This window comes from Pleurodeles waltl, chromosome 10 (assembly GCF_031143425.1).
Source record: "Pleurodeles waltl isolate 20211129_DDA chromosome 10, aPleWal1.hap1.20221129, whole genome shotgun sequence".
In the NCBI taxonomy this organism is placed as follows: Eukaryota; Metazoa; Chordata; class Amphibia; order Caudata; family Salamandridae; genus Pleurodeles; species Pleurodeles waltl.
In genome coordinates, this window is record NC_090449.1 from 733166885 (window position 1) to 733184152 (window position 17268).

At 42.0% G+C, this 17268-nt stretch overlaps 1 protein-coding gene across 19 annotated transcripts in view; it reads right to left on the reverse strand.

The window, feature by feature from the left end:
• SVIL (supervillin) overlaps nt 1–17268 on the reverse strand; it is a 601346-nt gene that overhangs the window by 338932 nt on the left and 245146 nt on the right. The gene's annotated exons all lie outside the window — the stretch shown is intronic.

Below are 17268 nucleotides of genomic sequence, written 5' to 3' on the forward strand. Positions count from 1 at the left end.
CACCTCATACAAAAGCTCCATTCATGCAGGAAGGTATTTTGGCTTCAGCAACATTATCAAGCATAAAGTATGAAGGTGTATGGTAGGCTAACAGCATGGATGACCAATGCAGATTGCTCTCCTGTGTTTCCATCTTCTTTTGCCTCATCAACATGCATGGGACCAGTAACACGTGGTCTGACTGAAGAAACATGTCTAGAGCGGTTGACTCCATTCTGTCTCGGACACCGATACCCACTACTAAAGTCCACTCAACTTCTTTCCTCTAAGCTCAAGACGTCCCTAGAGTCCAAGCAGTGTTTCTTCCACTTGCCGGCTGTCAGTCTCGCCCTCAGTAATTTACATGGAAACCACCTGCACGGTCACAAGGACTCACATCAAAATAGTGAGAAAGAAATCCAGCAGCAAAGCACTCGCACAACTCCTCACAGGTGCACCTGCCTATGATGCTCTAAACCAGGGAAAAGATATCCTGTGGCAAATATTAGCCACATAATTTTTTCATTTTAGGTTCACAAAAAGGAAAGTATGAAGTCCAACTATGAATTCGCAAAACTTAAGTGTACTCTAAAAAGGGTGGGGGGGGGGAGGGAGTTGTCAGCAAAGGCATCATGGGCAGATCAAACCTTTAATCCAGCGTACTAGAAAGATAAAAAAAATCTCATCCCATGTCAATAATTATCAACTATAGATTCAGATTTAGCTATTTATGGGGCATTAAAAAGTTATTTCTGAAAAGATGGTAAACTGAAAATCATTAAAGTGTATTTTTTTTATGTTAGAGAAGAGGACATACTCCAGTACCAACCACAAGTAGAGAACACTATAGGGGGGTCAAGAGCTGGATACCTTAAAACATTCCGGGGGTGAAATTTACCTGGCAATTCAGGCTAAACTGTTTCTGGTGGAGCAGGGTCAAGGCTTGATGGGATGCAGCCAAAGTGATTACCAGAAGATGAGGGTAACTCAAGCATTCCATCCTTCACTTTTTACTATACTTCAAAATACAGTAGTGTGCTGCAGTCTGCTACTTGCTGAGCCATACGCCAGTCTCACCTCCGGACTATCAGTCAAAGAAGAAACTACATCAATCATTATGCATTTGTGCTTCTAGATGTAATAGGCTAATTGGACAACACTGATCAATACTGGCTACTAATGAAGACCTCAACTCCGATAAATGAATGAAATGAACAGTTCGGAGGAACAGCTGTTCCCCAAAAGGGCTTCAACACAATAAAAAAAAAAGTGGTTACATCTTCAAAGTACAATTATATTTCCTAAGGCAGACAGAGGTTAAGGAAGGCCAGAAATGTGGACGCTTTGAAATAAATGTAGTCCAACTTAACTCCAGGCAGGTCTACTACGGGGTCCCACTAGCTGTGTGGTGATCCAGAGTATATCCTGTTCAAGAAGCAGAATAGCAGGTATGGCCTAAAAAAATGTGTCAAGTACTGAACGTACCAGGATAGATCACACTGAGATGCTGCTCAGTTATCAGGTGTCCTGGGTCCAAGGTGGACGATATGTAACTGGACTCTGCACCTGGGCCCCAGATGTTGGTGCACGAGTCAGCTGCAGGATAAAGAACTCATAGGGGCAAGAGAAGGATGAGTCACCTCATGTGGAAGATTAATTGCCTCATTCTTATTTGACACTGGCCAACAATATGAATCAGCCATGCAGAGAGGCCCTGATGCAGCCTCACTGATTGGCTGATTCTGATGAATGAGGCTAGGATTGCTCTGTCTCAGAGGAGCAGTGATAATTGGCACCGACAAGTAGAATGGTGTACGTCAAGTTAAAACAAAACCTAAATGAAAAGAAAATGTTTCGAAGAGAACGGGGACAATATTTAAACTTGTGTCAACTTGGAGTGGGGGCACAAGACAAAGCTTCTAAGGAGAACCCAGGTTCTGAAGCGGAACTCCATGGCCAGAGGATACGTGGCCGAGAGTCTATTTGAAAGTTTGTTACTCGTGCTTCCTGGTCTCTTACCCTTCCTTCCTTTCTCCCAGCCCTGCTGTTACTCCTGAATGTTTGAAGGGGGTGGAGGAGAAACTGTGCGCTCTGAACAGAATTTGAAGAAAGGAATTGATCAAAAAGGTTATAGGCAAATCCCTGTGAATGCATCATTTACTGCTTGGTTTAGCAATTTGTTGCCTTTTAACTTTCTTTAGTAATAGACCTACCTGTGCTATATTCCATTTTGATCGAATATTACGTTTTAAAATAAAAAATTCTGTCAGTGAGGAGATGGGCAAAGAAAAACATGGCTGTAGTATTCCTATAGTAACTAAAGACCACATGTACGAATACAAAACTGGTCGCAAATTGCAACCAGTATTTTTTTGCAGACAGGTAAGACTGTTAAGAAGCAACCTATGCACTAATAGTCTGTTCTTAAATTACTGGTCAAATAGACTTACTTCATGAATATTAATGGGGTAGATTCAGAGGGGAAACAAAATGACTGCCCACCCCCTGTAGAATGTGGTTAAGGGTTCTGGAGTCTACAATCTCTCTCAAATGTTAAATGGCCTGGGTTCGAAGGGGGCACTGAAAGGCTGTTAGCCTGCAACTGAATCGCTGGGGCCGGTTTCGACACTTGATGAGTTGCAAATTCCAACTCACTCCAATTGGACGACATCTAAAGGATGGTGGCCTGCAGCAGAAAGCAAAAACTGCCTTTTTGCAAACAAAAAGAACAAAAAGCCTGTTTTCATTAGACAACACTAGCTGCGTTATTAAAAAAATCTGCTTTAAAGTTTAGGAGTTGGCAATTGTCTCTTGGACCACTGCCTACTCATCACCATTTTTTTTTTTAATTCACAAAGGAGGGGAGTTTAAGTATCGCCCTTTCTTTTTGCGAATGTATTGCCACATTAGGACCCCCTTTGAGGTGTTTGCAAATCTTCTGTATTCTACAGCTTGATTTTGGTTGCAAAACATTGATGCACAAGATAGTCTTTTTTCCTACACCATGCCCTTTCCAGATACTGAATCAGTATCCATTTGGATTTTCTTTTTCTGGGAGAATGAAAACGTTTCTGACTTCTAAAATGGAATTAGAGCACAAAAGAATGCAGTTGCAAACATTGACTTGGAGATTTGCAACAGTTAAAGTACTTTGTACTCCTGGCCCCAAATCTTTAGTGTAGTGCAGGTACGGCAATGATTTAGTTCAATCAGAAACCATCAGTCCACATGACTGCTCAAAGGACAGATGCTAGTCTCCAAACCTCGGTGGTGACACAGGATCACTTTTGAAATTAGACCAGCATTTAAGACAGAGAAGGGAGTCTCTACACAAAAGAAGAGCTTGAACTCCCAACTTTTAGTACTCAATATTCGGTTATATTAACTAAGGAAGTTATTTACACTAAGTATTAAAAGTACAAGCATTTGCAATGGAATAGGTCTCGTATTTGCTTGAGTTAGAGCTATTGGCACTGTAAATGCATAACTGGAGTTTTCTTGGCATATAAATTGGTCCACCCTGCCGCATAATTTGGTTCTCTCTGCCACAAAATATATGTAGCCCTGCACAGAACTAAAGCACTTCCATTTACCTTCTTCCTCCATCTGCAGCAAAAAAATGAAAATATTGCCATTATTTATTTTATTGTTTTATATTATGTTGTCCCCCGCCACCCCAAATCTAGTGTGGGGACCCAGAGATGACCTAGACAGAAAGACCACGTTTTAAGGTGAGTTATGGGAAAAAATGTTTTGTAAAAGGAATGTGCTGCAAAGAGTTATGGGGCAAGTTTCAAAGTGCAGCGAATATTGTAGTGTCTTGACTGTAATACTCAGAACAGTCCGTAGGGGACATCTTAATAAAAATAGCATTTGTAAATCAGCTCTCTCCCATCGAAATGCGTTATATTTCTGCCTCTGTGGCAGAGGCAACGGGGAAGCATCACCGACAGCAGGCCGTGTGCAGTGCGTCCACTGTATAAATAATCACAGGTCACAAAGGCGCCATAGGGGGGAAAAAAAAAAAAAGCAAACTGAAGATTACGCAGCGGAGGTTAATTATTATTCCCACATTAGCTACAAAGCTACCACATAAATAAAGACATCAAGTGCAAAGAGACTTTGGAAACTGGTCCTTAAATTTCACAACTGTTTGACAACTGCAAAATGGTAAAGTGACCTCCAACAACTGTGTATACAAGACTATTAATGAGACGGATTTCACATGGACGGGCATAAAGCATGCTGGAGCAAGGCCTCACCAGGGAATAGATAAATTCTGCCTGGAATTTTTAATGTCTGAAGGTGCTAATGTTAATGGGACTCCATTTCAAACACGAGGGCTGTGTGCTACCTTATCGCTATTAATGGTGGTTTGAGAAACAAGGCCTGCGGGGCACAGACATGCCACATTCATCTCTCGCCGGTTCAGGCAGAGTTTACGGCATGCTGTACTTTCACCTGTGGCTCTGCCTCTCCAAAGTATGTTTTCAATACCGCCATGCCAGAGTGCTGTCGGCGCTTTGCCAAGCATTGATAAACACTACTGTGGTGTCCCAGGCCATGCACTGGGTTGGAACGGCTCAAATGGGCACATTTTTGAGTATATTTTAAAAACATTTTTTTTGTGAAGTTCAAATTAACTCCAGGGAGGCCTTGTGATAATGAAGAGCGCGTGTCAACAGGGAAAAAGCTCTCACGTGAAAATGATAGAGACAATCATTGTTAATACATTTAAACAACGCATGCTATCTGGCAAAGTCTTCTCTGAGCGACAAAAACAAGATGGCCTCCACCCTCGCTCCCACCATCGGGAAAGTACAGAGCACAGATGAAGAGCAAATGTGACCAAGACAGCAGCCTGGTGTACAGCCTTGTTTACAGTGAAGCTGAGCTGAGAACAAGAATGCTCTACAAATGAAAAGGGAAGCTACGCCGAACACAAGCAAAACACAAAGAAAAAAAAAAAGTCCTCTATAGAAGAGATAAACAGGACAAAGCATAATCATACAGTAGTTGCCCCGCCTTCTCTTTGGGAGCCGGGACCAAAGAGGCATGACTGACCACTAGCAAGGAAGGATTTTTAAATGACACTAAAAACAAGCAAATGAAGCCTTTAAGACTACAGTAAGTATACTTCAAAGTATACAAGAAGCCATATGCTTACGCTTGATCTAAAAAGGGTATCCCTGACCTGAAATAACAGCGACCTCACTTGAGAACGCAGTTTACTCTAATTTTCTTCGGAAAGTGACAAGATGCCTAAAACTAGAAACTCTTCCATGTGCTGGGAAGTTAATGGCAAGTCTTTCTAGGTATGGACTATAAAGCAGTATGGATACACGTTTGTTTTCATTTATTGCATTTTGCTATTATACTTTGGGTTCAGTCTTCTAGCAAACGTAGGTCAGATATTTCATGTGAGGTCAAGGACTTTCTTGCCTGTGAAGGGTGGACAAAAGCACACCAAACTCCGAGACCACAAGACCACTGCAGTGGACTTCTCAATTTCAAACAAAAAATGTATTTTATCTTTGTGGCTCCCAATCGTACATGGCTCATCAGAAAATCTATATGAACGTGACTATCTGGCTATTACACAGACAGAAAAAAAAGAAAAGAAAGGATTTGGCAGCCAGCAGTGGGCTACACAATAGCAGGGAGGAAGATTTAATCTAGCTAAGTTGTTCTTAACATGTGGTCCGGGGACGCCTGGGCGTCCACAAAGCCTATTCAGGAGGTCCACAACTGCTTAGAAAATTTAATTAGGTTAACAGATTAATAAAGTGCATTTAAATAAAGCAAACTGTACAATTGAAAATGTTTAAACTTTCTGTGAATGTGAAGGAATTTGAAGCTGGAGGTTAAAAATTGGTAGTATCCGCAAATTGATTGGTGGGAGCAGTGCGAGAAAATTAAGCAGAATATAGTATGGGGGATGAGAGGACTCAATTGAAGTTAGAAATGGTCCAGCCTTCCTTTTTTTTAGGGTCTGGCACAAAGAGCTCCGTCCCGGTTAGCTCTCCACCGGCCTGTAACCACGCCCATGTCCTGCCCATCAGTTTGGTTGGTGGGCTTGCCTTTTACAATTCGCTTGATTTCAATAGTGAAAGGCATGCATTTGTCATGCCATTTCCGGTGTTTAGCCCACCTCGAGCGCACCGGCCAACTACTGAAAATATACGAGGCTCCATGTTTTCAGTATGGTTTCTGGACTACTTTTTTTCTTTATTTTGTGGGCAGCATTATCTTGCTGGGCAGTAGTTTAGCATTTTGCATGAGGTCGGTTAGGAGTCTACAACGCATATAGCTTTAACTCTAGTAAACGCGAGACCCACTGCACTGCAAATGCTTGTTAATATTTGTTGGTGAATTAAAAAAAGATGTCATCATTTGTGTATTTGTTTGAACGCTCTTTCTATTCTTTGTGTTTTGTGGTTCAAATCATCTCAAGTGCTTAGACCAGCGTCCTGAGCTTCCAGTAATGATTCAGTGGGGCTCTCCGGATTCCAATATTGTTTCAATGTTGGGTCCAAAGGTTCCCATAAAGATTAGGTGGTGGCCCTCGGAAACCAAAAGGTTAAGAACCAATGGACTACCTTGTATGACCTTTAAAAGTTCTGAAAGAAGAATATTCTGGTTAGTCCACTATCATTGTGCTCTGAATTCTGCCATTTGCTTAGAAACCAGCCTCATCCCACCATTGGTCTGGAAGGTCATTTAAACTTCTGCAACCAGAAAGACAATAATACACTGAAATATGTCTGAATTTAAACACTTAACTGAAAATCTTCTCCAAACATTTTAAAGATGAAATGCAGAACTTATTGAAAAATTGTGTGTAATTGCTCCACAAAGGATAAATGTTTTTCAATTCTCAACCAGGGGATTCTACTTTTAGGGAAACCATTGTACTGAAAAACCGATTTAAAATAAAATCCAATTTTTAAGCCAAAGCTTATCAGACAACCGAGCTGTATGGTTGCTACAGACTTCTTGGGGACATTATGAAAAATGTCCCAAGAATGCATTCTGCCCAATGCTTACCATTGGCTTTGTGGTTTGTAACTATGCAACTCATTTTTGCTTGTTTTCTATTTGCTGCCTTTAGTTGTTTTAGGCTGCCCAGCAGTGACGTTGTCCCTCCCATGGAGCATAGTCCCCAAGTGCTCGCTTTCGGTAAACAGGCCTTTAAAAATGTTATTATCTTGTCACATTTGCTGTCCATTCAATGATAGTGTGTCTTGCAAGGGATCTTTGTGTTTACTTTTCTTTTTCCAACTTCAAAGACAGTGGCTTTATCTGACAATCTGGAGGTGTGAATGGAAAGGCTTTTCTAAGCACACAACAAAATTTAAATGTCTGTTAATGAACTCTTCAAATATTTCAGAATGTAGAATAATTAGCAAAGCACAAATTAAGTAATTCTTTTGCATTTCCGAAGTGTGCTGAATTTTTTTTTTTTAATACTATCAAAACATTACAGTAAGTGATGCTATTTCCACGCATTATCGTTTGTGTGCTGTATAGTTTTGTCAGTAAAACAGTATGTCTATGCAAATGTAACTCATTTCATTTAAAAATGTGTTGTCTGTAATGGCAATGCACAACGATACCGTGCATACTCCATGCTATGCCATTTCTGCCACTTTACTCCACTGTACTCCAACCCTCCACTCTGTGCCACAACTCTATACCACTCTTTGCTGCGCCACTATGCTCTGAAATCCAACACTCTACGACACTTTTCTCCACTCTATGCCAGTCCACAACTCCTCACGCCACTATCCTCTACGTCACTAACCTTTAGCCATGCTGCTGTAAAATATGACTAAAACACATTGGCAAAGGCAACAGCTTTTACATAGGCGAGACCTACTGGCTTTGTAAATGACTTACCTGTGGCATGTGGTCTGCTATGACTAAAAAGAGCAAAAACCCAATGCCCTCTAAGGAGTAGAAAGTGTAATGATACAGCAAAGTTAAGCCAGTCAGAAATGTCCTTAACACAGTTTTTGGGTTGTAAGACAACTAAAGAGACAAGTGTTAAAAGCTGACAATCCTGCCAATAAATCAATAACCAGCATTGTCAAAGTCATCAGGTCTTCCCTGTACAAGAGCTATTGGCTTGGCAAAGTGTTTTTGCCATGTTGTACCCCATTATGGCTGCTGTTCAGCATGGCTAAAAGTTAGTGGTATGGAGTGTCAGAGTGGGGGAGTAGTATTGTAGAGTGGATTTGCTGGAGTACAACATTGTGGAGTGGAGTGGGTGGAGTAGAGTGGCGTAGAGCTGAGTGGAGTGCAGTGGCAGAGTGTCAGAGTGCAGTGTTGTAAAGTGGAGCAGTGTGGGATGTAATAGTGTCGAGTGGTTTGGAGTAGGAAGATAGTCTGGAGTAGGATGGATTGGACTGGGGTACAGCGGACCGGGTTGGATTGGGTGGATTGAGTGAGAACTGAAATCGGGAAAGGTGGAGTGGGGTTGATTGGAGTGGGGAAGATTAGACTGGATTGTAGTGGGTGGACCGAATTGGAGTGATAGAACTGGGGTGTGGTGGATTAGACTGATCGTGGGTGGGGTAGATTGGTTTCATTGGATTGGGGAGGGTGGACTGGACTAGAGTGGGGTGAATTTGATTGGAGAGGACTGGATTGGAGTGGGTTGCGTTGGGCTGGATGCGGTGGACTGGATTGGGATGGAGTGGAGTGGGGTAAATTGGAGAGTAGTGGTGTTTAGCCATTTTAGTTATAGCTTCATACACATCACTTTAGCAAACTAGGCCTGCCGCTCTGCCCTTTAACCTAGTTATATTTTATTCAGCTTCGTTTATTTTAACAATAGCCACATTTGCGGTCTTGTTTTATTTCTCTCTATCCAGTGGTTATTTGCCTAGGTCAGCACTGTGTTCTTAAACACATTTCTTTCACTCTGTGCTTTACTCAAGGCTGCAGTCAGATAGGTTGCCGGTAAACGTGGTAACGCTTTGTCTCTGGTACTCCTAGAAACATACACATCCTTACGTAGGGGAATTTTCTTAGAACACCAGCTGCATTATTATAAAAACACTTCTGTCCCCTACATGTTAGAGGGGGATTCCAGTCAGATGACCACGACTGTATGCTGATTGCTTTGCTACAGTTGCTTATGTAGACTACAGGCCTCTTGCTCAAGTATGAGGGATGATGTCTTCCCAGGGGAACATGAAGGGCAGAACTAGAGCTTAACATGCTGTGCTCTAACAAAGCCTAGGTAAGAATTATTTTAACAATTTTAGAGACAATATGATAAGTAATTTTTAAGCTTTACTCTCCTGGTCACAATTTTAATCCGGTCATGCTTTATCGTCCTAGTTATTGCAGAACATGCTTTATTATCTAAGATGTAGTTACTTCATTAAAACCTTATTGAAATATACACTGCCTCCCATTGTCCTTGTATATGTGAGACTAATGTAAAGGAGAAACTGATGCGATCCGAGTGACCAGGATTTCCCTGAGGAGTCAACTGTGTCATGCGCTCGGCTGCCCAATCATCGCTGCTCTTGGGTGGAGATGAGGCACTGCTAGTTAGCTGGAGCAAAACCTGGATTAGGCCGACAAGTGTCATCTGTAGTGGGTTCAGACTCAGTCCCCCACGATGCAAATGATTCCGGCACCCCCAATAGTCTCATTAGAATAATGACAGCCTACGTGTCAGTGGACTGAAAGGGGGTGGACTGGATTGGAGTGGACGTGAACGGATTGGGTGGATTAGATTTATAGTTGGGTGAACTGGATTGAGTGGGGTGAACTGGACTGAGTGGGGTGGATCATTGGTGCCGAATGGAATGGGGTGGATTGGAGTGGGGCAGATTGAAGTGAGCAGGGCAGATTAGTCCAGTCTGCCAAAATTACTCCAACCAGGGTAATCTGAGGGGTTTGGACTGGAGTGCGGTGAAAAAGATTGGTATAGAGTGGATTACATTGGGGTGGGGTGGATTGTGGTGGACTTTTTGGAGTGGAGTGTTTTTTGGAGTGGGGGGTTGCAACTGATTGAGGTGGGGGTGGATTGGCCTGCAGTTCATTGGAGTGGGGTGGACTGAATTGAACTGGAATGGATTTGAGTGGGTGTATTGGGTTGGACTAGCGTAGGAAGGAGTGGTGTGAGGTGGACAGGACTGAAGTGGAGTAGATTGGATTGGGCTATACTGGATTGGAGTGGGGTGGGTTATGGTGTAACGGGATTCTGGTGGATTGGAGCAGATTGGAGAGGGGCAGACTGTTCTGTACAGGAGCGGGCAGACTGTTCTGGACTGCATTTGAGTTGGGGGATTGGACAGGATTGCTTTTGGGCTATATTGGAGTGGGGCAGATCAAGACTGGGGGCGGGGCAGATTGCTTAGGATTGGTGTGGGGCAGACTGGTTTGAAATGGCGTGGGGCAGCTTGGTTTTGATTGGAGCGGGCAGATTGTTTTGGACTGAAATGGGACAGATCGGAGTGGGGCATATTGTTTTGATTGGGGTGGGCATATTGGAATGTGGCAGACTGTTTTGGTCTGGAGTAGGGCCGAATGCATTGCTTTGGACTGGAGCAGGGCAGATTGGTGTGGGGCGGATTGTTTGGGCTTGGACTGGGGCAGATTATTTGGGTTTGGAGTGTGGCATATTGGAGTGTGGTAGGTTGGGTGGACTAAAGTGGGGCTGATTGGACGGGAGTGTGGTGGATTGTGGCGTACTGCACTATTGTGTTAGAGCATAATTTCGGAAATTACACATAAGAAATATGCAATATTTAGAACAAGATAATAATCTTTTAAAAACAGCGCCCAAGAGCAAAAAACTAAACAGTAGCACAGAGTGAGAAAAGAAGACTTGTCAAAATATAAGTAAAGGGTTAACTATACAAAATAAAGCTCGGAAATTTTGTTTATCGTTGTGGGCATGTTTGAGCCAGTCACAGGGCTTCTTTTTGCACAGCCCTAAAAATAAAAAAATAAAAATAAAAAAAGAGAAGAAGTACCTCAAATCACTGATTAAGTTGAATCAATCAGTGCTAGGTCCCTGCTTCATAGACCGGAGCGGAGATGCTGCTTGACCTGCAATGATGCATTCCAAGGCTTTAAAGAAGACTGCCATGAAAGCCCACGAAATGATAAATGGGCAGGTTGTAAGCCCTTTTCAGTTAAGAGTCTCACAAGCAAAGCGCATGCGCTAGTACATCCCTGAAAGACATTCAATTTGTCTAGGCTGATTTCACTCTGCCCTAAATTTTAATACATAAACAATTGAAGAGGAAACCCCTAGGGAGGAAGGGAATGCATTAAATAAAATGGGATGTGTGTAATTTAGTGAACAATGAAATCAGTTAAAAAGGTGCCTCTTATGAAAACTAAATGCAAATAGCACTTTGTTAGCGATGACACAGTTTAGTATGTACTATAACAGCATTATTATGCATCGGCGAATATTTTTCTTGAGAAAAATAATTGACTAATACTGCCAATCCCCTCACCTCTACTGTTGCTGCCATTTCACTTTCCTTTCTCTATTGGGGGTATCAGGGAGATATCAGTAGACACCATGCATTAACAAACCGAACAGGCCTTTTCTTCATGCCCAATGGCTCTGTGGGTTTTCAGACATGCTGTACAGCATCCCCAATGCTGTGCAGCATGTCTATACATGATGAAAGTGCATATGACGAGGTCAGCTGTGTCATTTTCTACGTGAGCGCACCATGCATAAACGTGACTACAAAGTAACATGGACCTTTTTTTCCATTTTTTTATTTGCTGTTCAAAGTTGGACCGGTAAAGAAAATAAATTGGCAAAAGTATTAAATGCGGGGAGAGGAGGGTATCAAAAAGGCGTGGCTGGGAGGAGCAATATGGGGGGTGAGGATGGAGGCAACATGGAGGGAGGTGGTAGGAAAAAGAAACAGGCGTGTAGCAAAATGGAGAGGGTGTGGGGAGAAGCACAAAGCAACAGGGGACGACACTTGAGTGAACGCAACATGAAGGGGGTTGGGGAGAAGCACACAGCCGCACCTGATCAACCAAGTGCAGAGGAAGAAAAGTACATATGAGAGACAGCTGGAACACGTGCATTCTTAGAGTGTAACCAAAAAGGAGGAAAAAATGTGCTTAGAGAGCAAGCAGTGCAAGCACAGAAGCTAGGCAATCATAAGAGGTACTAAAGAGGCAATGCTCCTTAGAAGGAACAAACAAGATTGACAACCTGGGACATAAGAAGCAGGCATATGAGTGAAAGGAAAGCTGATTAACGGTAAGCAATTGGTGGTTTCCATGCCCATCTACGTTCTTAGTAAACCACCAATAGGCAACCAGAGAGCTGGGTAATCCTGAAGGCTCAAACTAAAAACTAAGAAAACCCGAAAGCAGGAAGGAAGGGCCAAAGGCTGGATAAGGCCAAACTTATCACTGGCTCCTCCTCACACAGCAATTTTATCATGGTAACAAGCCACATCACTGTTCACGCAATAATATTACCTCACAAGATCAGAATACAGACAGAGCGCTACACCGGGATTCTGCCACTATTTATGAAAGTGAACTGCACACGAATGATAGAGTAACTGACACTGATGCAAAAACTCACTGCTGTCGGGCACTAGCGTTCCAAGATGAATCAAGATAACCGGAAACTAGGATAAACACCAAAAGCGCCTTCAAAAGTAATTTACAAAGCAATCACCGTTTATCAATAATTTTTCAATTCTGATATTTATAGCCATAACTATCTTACTAAAAAAAAAAAAAAAATCATAGTTGCTCACAAATCAAACTTTTACCGAAACTTCCGACTTCCAATAAGTAGAAAATGCGATGATTACATATTTTAAATCGGTCCCATACCAAGACTGTTTCAATCAGTATGTGGCACAAAAAAGTAAAGCAGCTCAAGGACTGACCCACAGCTTTTGAAACACCAGCAAAGGAACGAGGAATACAATGCAAACAATAACACCATAAAAATAAGGCAAAGACAAATCCCTGCCGAAAAAGGACAGAGCATACTACCGCATACCAGCCCTGAGCCAAAAATAAACTACGCAAGAGTCCCCCCTCCCGCCTTGAATCCAACACTGAAGTGAATGGGTACAAACACCCGTAGCACCTGATAAGTAAGGACACGTCAGCTCGCAGATGTAAACATCGACCCACAATCCTCCAAATCTGCAAGGAAATTAACACTTACGGTCCGCGCTGGTCAGGCAACAACTTCCAGTGTTAGGAAACTAGCAAAGGAACTCCCTCCAGCATACTGACACACGGCACTCCTGTGCCGCACCTTCTGATCAGTTTCCGGAACCCGTGCGGCTCCAACAACGAAAAATGCAAATATGAACCACTTTCTTTGCATTTTTTTCCAGGCACTGTAACGTTTTCAGGGAAGAACCTGGACATGTACAGTCACGCCTTCACCTTCAGGACATAAGTCACGCAGTTATCTTTTGCACCCACAGTAAATATTGGGATTTTAACATTTGTGTATTAGTATAATTAAACCTGCTCTAAGACAAGTAGATTTGTTTACAGAGGTTGCAGTTACATTTGATTATAAACTATACAATCGTTAAACACAAAGACAAACAGGGTGCCACTTAACAGAATTAACGTAACTGAAAAAAAAAAAAAAAAGTTATTTAACATTGCCACACTGTCTACCAAGTGACCTTCGACTGTAGACGGTTGGGTACAGACTCCAAAGAAACAAGCACTGGCAAAGCCAACTGGTCTCACCTACGAGTGGTATAGGTTTTGTCACTGTTTCCTAGCGATGTTATATAGCAGTGTAGCTGGAGAGCAGTATGCCTGGACATAAAAAAAAATAAAGTGCTATGATGCAGCCAGCCACTGCAGGCAGGAGGGGGTTCATTTAGGCCGAGAGAGAGAAGGTTGGGGTGCAGCACAGAGGGAGGGCGGGTGTTTGGGACGCACAGGCAACAGAGGGAGGGCGGGTGTTTGGGACGCGCAGACAAAAGTCTGCAGGAGGACCAGAGGGGAAGAAGTACATAAGAGACAACTGAAATACCTGCACCCCCGTAGACTTCTTAAACACAGAAAAAAGTAGGGACTACAAAAATAATCAGTGGAAGGGTGCAAGCAAAGTGTCTATGCTCAGGGGTGGAACAAACACGCAGAGGAAGCAAGCAAGCCTACGGCAGCTGACCAATAAGAAACAAGCAAGAGTGACAACGAAGCAAATCAATAGCATGCATTGGCGGTCTCTAAACTCACTGATACAAAAAAAATCTTCCCAATGACAGCACATGTGCTATTAGGCGATACCTAAAATGGGGTAAATAGTGCCGAAAAGCAACAATAATGTACACTAACTGCAACAAAACTGGATTTTTCTGGATTCCGTGCCAGAGTAAAGCTTTTATTCCATCATAAACCAGAAAGATTCTAAATTGTGGGTGGATCCTAAAGCAGATGGCAGTCATGCCAGGATAGAATTAAAATGGTTCTCTGTGTGGCAGCTTGGAGGTAAATGGAAAGTAATCAATGCAAAAATATTGTAAATTATCAAAATAATTTTCGGGTGTACACGTTTGGATTGTGACAACCACCGCCAAACAGCTCTTCTATTCTAGGCCATGGAAGCACAAAAAACGTGCTCCAACATGTGCCCAAATGAGTGCACACTGGAGCAGTACAAATACAATTCCATACTTTGCTAGCAAAGTGATACAAGACTGCATACTTTTACACAGGACCTAAAATGTACAGCTATTAAAGCTTTTCTTACCATGTTAAAACATGCTACCGTTGTAGACCGCAGCTAATTGATATGCCTAATAAATGAACTTCTGCCAGAAGGGAAAGTGGTCACTAAACAACCTATACAGTCAAATTCTTCACAACTATGACTAATAGAACACTCAAAATAAAGGTCAAAGGGTTGTAAATAAACCGGAATAAATGTAGACAAGCATAGGAATGAATGTTGGAGAAGATGGTCTGTACCAGCCACTACCGGCCCTCTTTCCCTCCATTGTCCTTAATGGATCTCCGAACATTCCAATATTCTAAATTCATACCTAGTGCACTTTGAGAGAGGTGCGGTATAAGAAACAGATATTTGTATTTGAGATACATTGACTTGCACGTATTCATGTGACATTCGGGGCATCTTGCAATTTTACATATATAGCACATGCTGAGTAGGCGTTTGAAGAGAGAATGAAGGGAACAGGGACATGTACCATTGTCTAATGTAAGTGACAAGCACTTGCATCCCTTCTTAGACCTCCCGCCTACGAATTAAAACTTGACCCCTCCCCGCCACCCTCCAAAGAGTACATGGGGAGAAAGCACATTGGAACAGGTCCAGGATTAATAGTTTGAAAGAAAATACTTTATAAAAAAGTTACATTTAATATAGAGATTCTCATCTTAAAGATACATTAACTACCTTACAGATAAATGCACTTTGCTATTTAATAACTGGTGGATCTAAGAACAACAAACATTGATTGAGCTTATCAATGGGATTGGACAAGCATCCCTCATCAGAAAACAGGAATACCATGGCAGACTCCAAAATGAGACAAGCACACGGAGAAACAATCAACATCCTACCCTCATGGGGCATTCCATCAAAAACACACGCTAAGATCGAAACAGCTCACCAGTAGCAACTTTGCTGAGCCTGAAGGATGTGTATGTCCATAAACATGTCACTGCACATAACCTCTAGGCATGTAAAGAAAACATTCCTATGGCTCTTGAAACTAGTGCTGCAGCCAAGGCATAGACTGTACACTGAAAACTTGTTAGTCTCCTTTGTAATCGGATGATGAAGTAATGTTTCTTATTTGGGTGTGTCAAACAAATGTTCTGCAGCACCTCCCTTGTGAGAAGCACTCCTAGCTTATAAAACAATGTGAAATATACAATACTAGAGCTTAAGGTCAGGAACAGGCCATTGTATTTTAGGGTTACATACTTTGTCAGGTTGAGTTACCACGTACTTTGAAAAACGTGTTTAAATGATAATCGAGAGATATTTTCATTTTCTTAACTTGGACAAAAGAGATCAAGTAATCAGAAGTGTATGCAATAACAAAGCTGAACGCTCATCTAGAATAGGCTCTCTTCCACTACAAGTTGTTCCTTACAGGACATTCCTTGTCTAAGCCTGGCCCTATCTGGTGGCTTTAACTGGCATCCTGCTAGACCTATTGAGTTCAATCTCATTTAGTTCCTTTATGATTCTGAAAGATTTTCTATGTTCTCAGTTCACAAACATGTCCCTAACTTCACCTTCCCTCTAAGGTTCTTGATTTTTATTTCCTATCATCCTGGATCTACTTGTAGGTTTTGTACCCTGTGTAATCGTAATAACCACAATATGGGTGTTCCTTTTGTCCAGACTCTCCCTCCATCACCCTCCGAGCTCTGGTCCTCTCAGCACTTTCACTTGTTCTGTGGTGGTTGCCACGTAGATTGATTGGAAATAGTTCCATTAACAAGGTGCAAATTTCCCTTTTCTTTACAAATTCCAATGAGTGGGAATCCTAATTTGTCTGCATACCTCTAGTCATACTTTTTCTAACTACACCACTTCTTGAATGTCCCCTTTAATTCACAATATGTAAACTAGGAGCTGAAATGAAAGATCGCGACTTAGGACAATGGCTTTGCAGCTGCCCTCTATGGGAGGCAGGGTTAGCAGACCATCTTTGCAAAAGACCAAATAGTTTTCATTTTTGGCTCAACAAATCCATGAGGGCTCACAAAGGCGGCACTATATTATACTTATTTTAACTTGACCTTTTACAAGACTGAATCAATCAGACACTCTTAAGTGTTTTCCAATGAAGGTTTTCAAGAAGACACTAAAAACCACAGTTCAGACAGCTTCATAATATAGCATCAATAATAATGCTCACCAATACGTTCTGAAAACAACTTTTTGATTAAGACTGAAAGGCTAGGGAGAACCATACCAACAGATAAACAGTACATTACACACAAAAAAAAAAAAAACAAGGGCAGATGAGACCACACTTTCTACTCCAGCGTATCGCAAATGGTCTTGGTCCTGATGGAAGATGTGGTGGGATCAGTCAGCTAAAAGAAGCAGCCCTATGGATCAAACGTGACTTAGGAGCCAGTGCGTGTTGCTAATTTTACTGGTAAGCATCCATTTCCTGGCATATTTGAATTCTTAACTTTCCAGTAGAAAGACATTGTTTTGCACATTTATACTGTTATCTACACTTTGCAAAACATAGAAAATAAATTTATAAGAACATACATGATAATGAGTACGAATTGAAG